The following is a 10,131-nucleotide window of genomic DNA, read 5'->3' on the forward strand; positions in this document are numbered from 1 at the left end:
GCGTACCACAAAAAAAAAAAAAAAAAAAAAAAAAAAACCAGCCATGTCTAATGTGGTGGCATGTGGGGGGCCTGAGATGTAAGTTTCTGAAGGGTGCAGATTTAAGCTTGGCTATGGAAAGGGATTTGATGCCAATACTCAGTATCCATTCACCGTATTTGCTCTGGAGGTTGAATTTTCTTACTGAAACAATAGCTCTGCCTTTTCAGTGTACCTGTTGTTTTTAAGTCTCCATACCATAGGAGACAATTCCACTCCCAGTGACCACTTAGCACACTGAAAAATTCATAAGCGCATTAAAAGCAGAACAACCGCTCCATTTCTGGCAGACCTCTCCACAGACACGAAAATGGCACCATTCTTTCCAACACTACAGCCTCACCCAGATCTCCAACTGGTTTCAACTTGCAAAAAAGAAAAAGAAAAAAATCAGCAAACTCAATCCGTTGATGAGTACCTCCACATACCAGTACCTCTTATTTGCAGGGAAGGGTTGGGTGACTTAGACAAGATTGTTAAAATCGCCTTCTTCAGGGAAAGTTTTTTGTTTAAGAAAATACCTAGAGAAGTACAAGGAGACTCACCGAGAGCCATACCCAACTCAGACTGGCTTGAAATAACGCACCACTGGGAAGGGAACACAGACACTCCACCCTAATGAAGGGAACGGAACAGTTTCCTCTGGCCTTGAAAATATTAATAAATGAGACTGTTAACTGCCTGACTGGAAAAGCTCCTATAGCTCAAAGCTAGACATTAAAGAAATCCGTGCAGCTGCTGGAAAAGAAGCAACTTACATCCAACATAAGCACTATCTTAAAGATAAGAGTTTGTCCTTTTTTTAAAATCCAATAGATTACACTGCACTTCACTGTTTCACTTCCAACACACAGTTGCAACAAAAATAGTACAAGTAAAACAGCTTTAACGGTTCCCCGCCCCCCCCAAAAAAGTAAAAGAAAGTTTGCAAAAAGGTTGAAACAAACAAAAAAAGTAAACCTAAAATTAGTACTTCAAATAATAAAAACAAGTTCTACTGAAATGAATGAAGAACCAGCTCCAGAAAGCCCAAATATTCTCACAAACAAAAACACATTGTGACAGGGCTCCTCTGCCCAGCAGAATCTGAGTATAACCCAGCAGTTTCGTAGTCACACCCACTTTTAAAATGTGGAGTGTTGATGTGTTACTGCAAAACACATCCCTAGCAACCATGATGAATCAATCAGGGGCTGGATGATACAAAGGAGGATTTTTTAAAACCAAAGAAATGGGGGCGGGTGTGGGGATGGAGGGTTGGGATTCCCCACCAAGCCCTTACTGTGCAGTCCTGGGTCTACAGGACCAGACTGGAATTTTTAACCAAGAGGGGGAAAAAAATGCATCACTGGGGGATAGGGGTAGAGTTCCCACTTTATTCACTCTCCACCCCTCCCTCCCAGAGCATTTTTATTTAACAGAACCTTCCTGAAAGCATACAGTTCTCTCCTTGGTTTTTACGGTCTTGACTAATGCCTGAGTCACAGGGGCAAGTCATTCCCCAGAAATCCTGGAATTCTGCCCAGGGGCCTTGATCAAACTGAGCAGGATGGACACGGTGCTGCACCGGCTCTGGCCTGTCCCTTTTGCTGCCTGATCTGAATCAATATTTGTTTACTAACTCCAGACACACTGTGGCCTCAAGCTCTGAGCCTCTCGTTCAATCTCCCGACGTGGGGTTGGAGTGGGCAGAAAGAGACGTGCAGAAGAATATCACTTGGCACAAAGTACTCTCAAGGTTGAGAAATCAAGGTCTTCACATCTACAACTCAATTTCAGTGTTTTATGGCCCAAATATTATATTTCCAATGGGGCCCTGCTGCTTACAGAAAAAAGTCTACACAGCATTCAAGATTTTCCACACTCTGGACTCTACCTACTTTTCCATAAATAAAGCACACGCAAACACATACACACCCAGCACCGAAGTCAGACTGGATTGGTAATTCTCCAAACACATTCAGCACTGTGCCACTACGTCTAGGCCTGGGTTTTCCAAGTTCCCTCTACTGGGAATGCTCTATCTGGATCAGGTGACATCCTCAGGAGACTTCGGGACACAAAAAATACTGTTCCCTTTCTCCTGTACCTCTCCCTGCTCTGTGCTCCTGTCTCTCTTGGTGTATCTGTGAAATATCAGAGCTGAGGGTACAAAGGCGGTTTTCCATTCTATCTGCCCCCAGGGTTCCTGTCTTATTCATCTCCATTTCCCCATAGGTCTGAGCACAGGGCCTAACACACTGTAGGCATTCACTCACATTTTTGGATGGTTTACACACACTGGGTCTTTCCACATTATATCTTTTCTTCCTTCTTTTCCACTACATTCTCCTTCCTCAATTTCCTTTCTCTTCCTCGGACTGCGTATCTCAAATGCAGTTCCAGTTCCATACATCCAGAGCTGGAGGCTTCAATTCCCAGCCTCTGTTCACATCTTTGTAAAGCCTGGTAGAGCAATTCCGGAGACAGCCTCTTTCTCATACGATATGCAGCTCTTCACCTTCTCCCACAGCTCAACCTCCACCTTTAATACCGTCAGGGCCCCTTGGCTCCTAGCTCTGTCCACGGGACAATGTGGAAAAGTAACCTACATCTCCTTGTGGCAAGAAAGGCAGGGAAGGAGGCAGCAAGGAGGAAAGATTTGCAAGTGGCCTTGGGTCCCTGATTTCCTCTGAGCTGGGAGTGTGGGGACTGGGTGTGGCAGAGAGACAAAGGGCAAGGATTCCATGTGACAGCCACTCCCTTGAGTCAGAACTTCCCACACCAAGCCTGGGAGTGTAACTCAGACCACTTAGATGCTACTGACCTCTCAGACAAGACTGAGCTCAGCCGGTTTCACAGCCTCAGGTGTACCCTAGGGGAGACTTGGAGGTAATCTCACTGGAGTCACTGCGAAGAACAAGGCTGGGCATCTCCTGACCCCTACAGCTGACCTGCGCCCCAACAAAGGAGATGGGGACCACCTCTGGCAACTGGAGGAGGAAAGACAGACCTGACAATGAAAGAGCGGAAAAAATTTTTTTTGAAAGACTGGAATTTCCTCCTGAAGTAGCCTACAACTAGAATAGGGTGTGGCACCAGGGAAAAAGAGGGAGGTGGATTCCCATATGCATGCAAAAAAAAGAACATTCCATTTCTATTCTTTTTTTTTTTTTTTAATTTATTTTTGGCTGTGTTGGGTCTTCATTGCTACCCATGCGCAGGCTTTCTCTAGTTGCGGCGAGCGGGGGCTACTCTTCATCGCGGTGCGTGGGCTTCTCATTGCGTGGGCTTCTCATTGCGGTGGCTTCTCTCGTTGCGGAGCACGGGCTCTAGGCGCGCAGGCTTCAGTAGTTGTGGCTCGCAGGCTCTAGAGCACAGGCTTAGTAGTTGTGGCGCACGGGCTCAGTTGCTCCGTGGCATGTGGGATCTTCCTGGACCAGGGCTAGAACCCGTGTCCCCTGCATTGGCAGGCGGATCCTTAACCACTGCACCACCAGGGAAGCCCTTCGTTTCTATTCTCACAGTCAAATCCAGAAGGCAGGTTAAGTCAATGATAACTTCAAACAACACTTTCCCTAAAGCAAGTAAACTATGAAGCTCAGGTCTGTGGAACAGCTGGATTAAAGGGGAAATGAGCCCCAACCAAGTTTGGAAACAAATATTAATTTGGGAGAACGTAAAGCTCAAAATCCAATTACTGTCTATACAATTCACTCGATTTTGTCTATTTTATTTTTTTCCCCACTAGATTTAAAGCCTAAAGAGCAGAGTTTTGTTTTTGTTTTTGTTTTGGTCTGTTTTGTTCAGTGCTATATCCTCAGTGCTTACACTGTGAGTAGAACATAGTAGGTGCTTAATAAATATTGTGGAATGAACAGATGTTTAAGGCAGCCCAAGAGAGCCTGGGACTTCTATTTGTGACACACCCACGCTCAGTTTGTAAGAAATGCCTCAGCAGGCCCACAGCCCCACACAAGGGAAGTCGGAGAACAAAGGCCAGATTCTAGGCCCAATGGTGCAAGAAGAGCCTACAACCCTCAAAATCAATAACAATTATAGAAGGATATCTACCTTGCCAGGAAAACTACCTAAATTAGAATTCAGTCAGGAAACCGATGGCCACGACTGACGGCATGTCAATCGATACAGCATTTTTTTTTTTTTTTTTTTTTTTTGCGGTACGCAGGCCTCTCACTTTTGTGGCCTCTCCTGTTGCGGAGCACAGGCTCCGGACGCACAGGCTCAGCGGCCATGGCTCACGGGCTCAGCCGCTCCGCGGCATGTGGGATCTTCCCGGACCGGGGCACGAACCCGCATCCCCTGCATCGGCAGGCGGACTCTCAACCACTGCGCCACCAGGGAAGCCCAATACAGCATTTTTAATAACTCAAAGACAGAGGATGTTATCGTGACCCCAGTCCAAGACCAAGCTCCTGCTCAAAGCCAGTGAGTCAGCAATATTTCCTGGGCTTTTGCAACAGGCAAGCCATTTAGCACTGCAGGAAATCACAAAATCTAGGCGGTCCCCCAAGCATAAACCTGCAACTAAAAAATTTACATTGATGGTCACACCCTTGCACTGCAGATGCAATCGATACCTCTGGAGACAGCCTTGACTGAAGATTTGAGATAATAAGTGGAGTCAGAAGTGCTGTATGGGATGGTCTTAACACCACTGACCACTAAGGACACTGAACCTGGCCTCATATGGTATCTTCCTTCACAATGCCTGAATATTATGTTATGTGGCTCCTTCCATAGCCTCAAATTCTATAAATTACAGATGTTTTGGTTTAAAAATGTTCTTGTTATCTTTTAAATAACACATCGTTGACTACTAATGAATATTGACTCAATCTGCTAGTCTCTAGCTGGGTATGAGAACACTGAAGTGGGAGGGAGGGGGGAATATTCAGCAGAACTGGAGAAGCATGGACAGGCTTTTGTAATATGTTGGGGGGGGGGTCTCCAAGGAGGCAGGAGGAAAAGAGAAAAGTAGAGACGGTGATAAGGATATAATTTTCCAATTAAAATAATTTAACCAGGGCCAACCTTAAAACTTAGAAAACGTCCAGTAAAATACTTCAATGATTTACTCTTACGTATTATACCTCACTCTCCCTCCCCACCCACCATCACTCCCATCCCGCAAATTAGGCATGTACTATCAGTACTTTGATACAGCGCAGGTTAAGGTAGGGGTTTTCTGGGCTAGCCTGAGAACCTAAGCACCTTCTAAAACATTGTTTCAGTGCTACAGCGCATTCTGCATTCGAAATGACCAAGTTCCGGACAGGCACAGCAGGGCACACTTTTGGACGGAACCCATCAGTACCGTAAACGACCAAGTTCCGGACAGGCACAGCAGGGAACACTTTTGGAAAGAATCCATCAGTACCGTCAGTATGAGCTCAGGGGTCCCGACCCCTGGACTCCAGGACCTTAGGGTTCCTGGTAAAGACCCAGCGTGCCCCATGAGGTTACTGTTCTTTTACCTTTAATAGGTTTAAAATGGCAAATCTTAACACAAAAAGGATGACACTCGGTTTTGGTATGGCACTTAATGTTTTCAGTGTGCTTTACAAATTTATTTTTGAATGAACATGTTTTTTGGAATCTTCGATAATAACCCTATGTGGGGAAAGAATGTGCGTTCTTAAACCACTTTCATAGATAAGGAAATTGCTGTCCACACCTTTTTAACTGAGAGTTGATGGAATCCAGGCCTACAACACCAGGCGCTGGGACCCATCTCACAGAGCTACAAGGAGCAGCCCGGGGGGGCTACGCCCTTTTCTGTACCCTCTGTCCCTGACTCAATGACGCATCAGCGCCAATAAGTCAGTGACGATTCTTCCCACAGAACCACGGGGGAACACTTCCTTTCCTGATGCAAAAGTAGTCAACCAAATAAGAAACTCTCCAGATACACGGAAATCAGAAGTTGCTCTCCTACAAGCTAAGCTAGACAAAGGAGAATGAGCGGAGGTTCTTCCGTTGTTTTGTTTTACTGGGGCAGGAGGTTGCTGCTAAAACCTTCCACCCCTCATCCTCCCTCGACTGCTTCCCTCCTGCTCGTCGGCACAAGTTCCACAAATGCGCGTTTGTTTCAAGTAAAGTTAACTTGGAACAGATGGGGATTACTTTCTAGAGAGCCGTAGCGCTAGTGTTAAACGTGGAAGGTGCAGCACGTCTGCTCTCCACCCGACCAGGGGCTCGCAGGGAGGCCACACCCAGCCCCCCAGCGGCGCCCGGCGCGTCTGGAATGCGAGGCCTCCCTCCGCCCCCCTCCCCGGCGCCACCTCGTCGGGCTTCCTGCGAGCACTTCGGGGGGGATGCCCGACCCCCTCCTTCTGCCCTGCACCCCCCAGTCCGGGACACATCCGGCCCCCCTCACTCCTGTCCAGACCCCCCTCGCCATCGGGCGCCCTCCTCGCCAAGCTCCTGGTGCGGACCGTCCCTTCAGCCCCCTCCCGGGGACGGCCTCCCGAGTCCCCGTCTCTAGAGCTGCTCTTTGCAAGGCCGTCTCCTTCCCCCGCTCTCCACACCCCGCCAGCGCGGCGGCCCCGGGGCCACAGCGGACGGGCAGGCGGGGAGCCCCGCTTACCTGGGCCAAGCGCAGTGCGCTGCGAGCGTCGCCAGTTGCAGAGCGGAGCCAGCTGGCCTGGGTGGGGCTTTTATAGCCGCCACATCCTCGCGGTGCACGGGAGGCCCGCCCCGCCCCCCCGCCCCGCCTTCTCCTGCTCCGGCCGCTAGCACCCGACTCGGGGTGACTCACACTCCCCGGCCCGCCCGCTCGCCCGCGGGGGACGCCTCGCCCTGGAACGTTACCCGGGCCGCGCCAGTGGGAGCGGCCCCACGTCCACGGCTCTGCCGTCGGGTGAAACGCCGCCGAGGCTTCCTCGAGGCCCAGTACCGGCCTAGTTTTCTCCTCTCTTCCTCTTTTACTTCTCGAGCGCCACGTCGAGTGCGCAGCCCTGCCTCAGGTTAATACGTTTGCAAGACTTTCGTCAACTCTGACCTTAAGTCACTTTTTTGTTTGTTTGTTTAAAGCGTCAATGCAATGGAAGGAAGAATTGTTCCAAGAAACATAAATCGTGATTCCCCTGAGCTGGGCCGTTGGCATCCAGCCCCCCGTTACCGTCTGCAAACATATCAGCTTAACCTCTGACCGGCTATTGCCGGGAGGAGCGCGGGGAGGGAGATCCGCCGGCTCCTGCCGGGCAAAGGACTGGCCCCGCCCCGGCCTCGGAGCGCGCTGGGAGACGCGGAGCCACGGTGGGAGTTGGGAGGGGGCGGGGGTAGGAGGCCGAAGCCAGGAGCCAAGGTCCCACCCTGCCCGCGCGGGGAGGCCCCCTTTTCCCAAGCGCGCTCGGCTTGGCTTCCTTCCACGCCTCCCGCGACCCCTTCGGGCCTCCCGCGCGTCCTCGTGGCAGGCCGTCCTGGCTGGGTGGGGCCGGTGGCTTTGAACCTCAAATTCCAACAAAGAAGTTTCCTCCCCTCCTTCTGTCCTAACTGCCTTTTTTGATTTTTTGGTTTTTCTCAGACTCTTAGCTCCCTGGCTTGGTTTTGCTGTTTCTCGCTTTTCTTCCACTCTCTGCTTCCACGAACCGCAGTGGCAACATGCAGGCAAACATGGTTTTGTGGTTGATTGCGCACATACTGTACTCAGACCTCAAACTAGCAGGAGAGTTTTGCTAAGAATCCCAAAGATCTCTCTGCACCTTTGAATTCCTTCCTTTCACAGACCTCACTTAGCTCTTTCTCCTGATGCTTCTGTTTTAATCCCCCTTCTATCTTAACGTCCGTTTTTACTTTCCAGTTGAGCGTCACTTCACTCCTGGGAATCAGGAAACAGCAAGGCCAAGACATCGTTGCCAAGCTCACAGTCAAGTCCAGAACACAAATAGGGTCTCTGGACACTCAGCCCAGAGCACTGTTACCCATTTCTTTCACTCAGAATGAAACATGATAGGCACTGTCAGAAGGACAAATAGAAAATAAAGCAATTCTGTTGATACAATTTCTGATTTACATTTATAGCCGTTCAATTTAGGCGGAAAGCTTTACAGCCTAAACATTTTGGAACAGGAGAACACAGGCTGACCGTAATGGTGAATGGGATTCTGCTTCCCTTCTCTTCCCTGGGCCTCTTGACACCCAGCTGTGCTGTGATAGGCCCTCTACAGAAGATAAGATTTAATTCAAATCATGTGGAATACCTAAAAGCCAAGTAGCCAGAAGAATGCTTTTGCTTGTCTAGGGCATCCAGCAAAGCCAAACATACAGATCTGTCCAATAAGCAGAGTCTGCTTCTTGCTACAGAACTTCACACTGGCATTTTCATAAAAAGGAAGCTATCAGAAGTCATGGTTTGCTCTTTCTGAGGAATGGGTGGCCAATTCTGCCAGTTTAATTAGATGAGCTTTTGAATCTCTGAGTGCAAAGATCCTTTTTGCTTTCTTTCTCCTCCATGGCTGGAAGAATGTTTACAACAACAGATCTCAGATTGTGTCTGCTGCTGTGCATTGTTCTCTAAAGCCTTGACTTTATTTTGTTCACACTTTCTCTGCTGCACCTCAACACTGCTAATTGTGCCTAGCTAGCAGTGATAGGCACTCACTAAAACTTACAGAATAATAGAATTATTCGCCCAATAACAGAATGTTAGAGCAGAGAGGGTCCTTAAGAGACTAACATTTCCAATTCTTGATTTTTATAGATGAAGAAACTGGAGCCCAAATAAAGTCTCCTGCCCAGTCCACAGATTTAAAAATGCACTCAAGTTACTTATTGCAGTTTAACAAATTACCACCAAAACTTAGTGGTTCAAACATAAATAAAGCCATTTATTTGCTCATGATTTTGCAATATGGACAGGACTCAGGGGCAACAGCTTGTCTCTTCTCCATGGTGTTGGATGGGGGCAGCTCAACTAGGGTTGTAGGATGGAAAGGAACTTCACTCATTTGGTGCCTCAGCTAGGGCTGCTAGAATGGCTGAGAGCAGGCTGGGTCTCTCCGTCCCTTGGACTCTCATCTGCCAGGTCCTCCTCTCTACACCAGGATAATAACGGAAGCTGGCTCTCAAGAAGCAAAAGCTGAAGCTGCCAGGCCTCTTAGCTTGTAGGCTATCCAAAAATAGGCTGGATTGACTTTATGGGCTGTAGTTTGCCAATCTTTGCTTTAATCCATCATCTGATCGGTTTTTGGCTTTGCCTTCTGGCCTCTTGATTCCACTCTCTGAGATGTCTTAACTTTTCCTTAAGAATGGTCCATGTTTGTAGCTGAGTAGCTCTCTCAACCTGCTTCATGCTAGTAGAAACTTGAAGGCCCAGAAACCTCTTTTCTTTTTTTTTTTTTTTTTTTTTTTTTTTTTTTTTTGTGGTATGCGGGCCTCCCCCTGCTGCGGCCTCTCCCGTTGCGGAGCACAGGCTCCGGAGCGCAGGCCCAGCGGCCATGGCTCACGGGCCCAGCAGCTCCGCGGCACGTGGGATCCCCCCAGACCGGGGCGCGAACCCGGTTCTCCTGCATCGGCAGGCGGACGCGCAAACACTGCGCCACCAGGGAAGCCCCAGAAACCTCTTTTCAACTGTTTCTGTGTCCAACCTGGCAGTCCTTTCATTAATACAATTATCTTTAAAATTCTGTAGATTTTCTATAAATCTTATTGAGGTTCATTCCATGCTCCAAAATTCATATCCAATGCAATTTTCTCAAAAACTTTGTGGAATTTCTGTAAATCTTAATGAGGCTTAACTCCATGCTCCAAAATTCACATTGATTATTCTTTCTAATAATAGATCTCTCTCTTTACTTTGAGCTTGTCAGGCAGGAACAATGCACTTAAGATTCTTAGAAGCCCTGAGATGGTCTTCAAAGTACCACATTAAACCTTTCTGGAATTTTAAAAATAAAAAAAAGTTTTGCAGCCACATGTGATTTGATCTTTATTCTGAGGCCGTTTCTTACTTTGCAAATCTTTCATTGGCTCGAATTCTGCTTGAAAACCAAACAGATCTTTATTTAGTGCATTTTTTTTCTTCTTGTACTTTATCGTAAGTGGCTAAAAAAGACCACTGGCATTTTCAGCATTCTGCCTGGAAATCTT

At 48.1% G+C, this 10,131-nt stretch overlaps 1 protein-coding gene across 2 annotated transcripts in view; it reads right to left on the reverse strand.

Moving 5' to 3' along the window:
- Positions 1 to 6,723, reverse strand: part of ANXA2 (annexin A2) — a 51,757-nt gene extending 45,034 nt beyond the window's left edge. For both annotated transcript variants that reach the window (XM_007126693.3, XM_007126692.3), the window contains exon 1: positions 6,629 to 6,723. The gene's annotated coding sequence lies outside the window, so the exon portion shown is untranslated. The remainder of the gene's footprint in view (positions 1 to 6,628) is intronic.
- Between the last annotated feature and the right edge of the window lie 3,408 nt (positions 6,724 to 10,131).

Source organism: Physeter macrocephalus, chromosome 11 (genome assembly GCF_002837175.3).
Source record: "Physeter macrocephalus isolate SW-GA chromosome 11, ASM283717v5, whole genome shotgun sequence".
Taxonomy (NCBI): Eukaryota; Metazoa; Chordata; class Mammalia; order Artiodactyla; family Physeteridae; genus Physeter; species Physeter macrocephalus.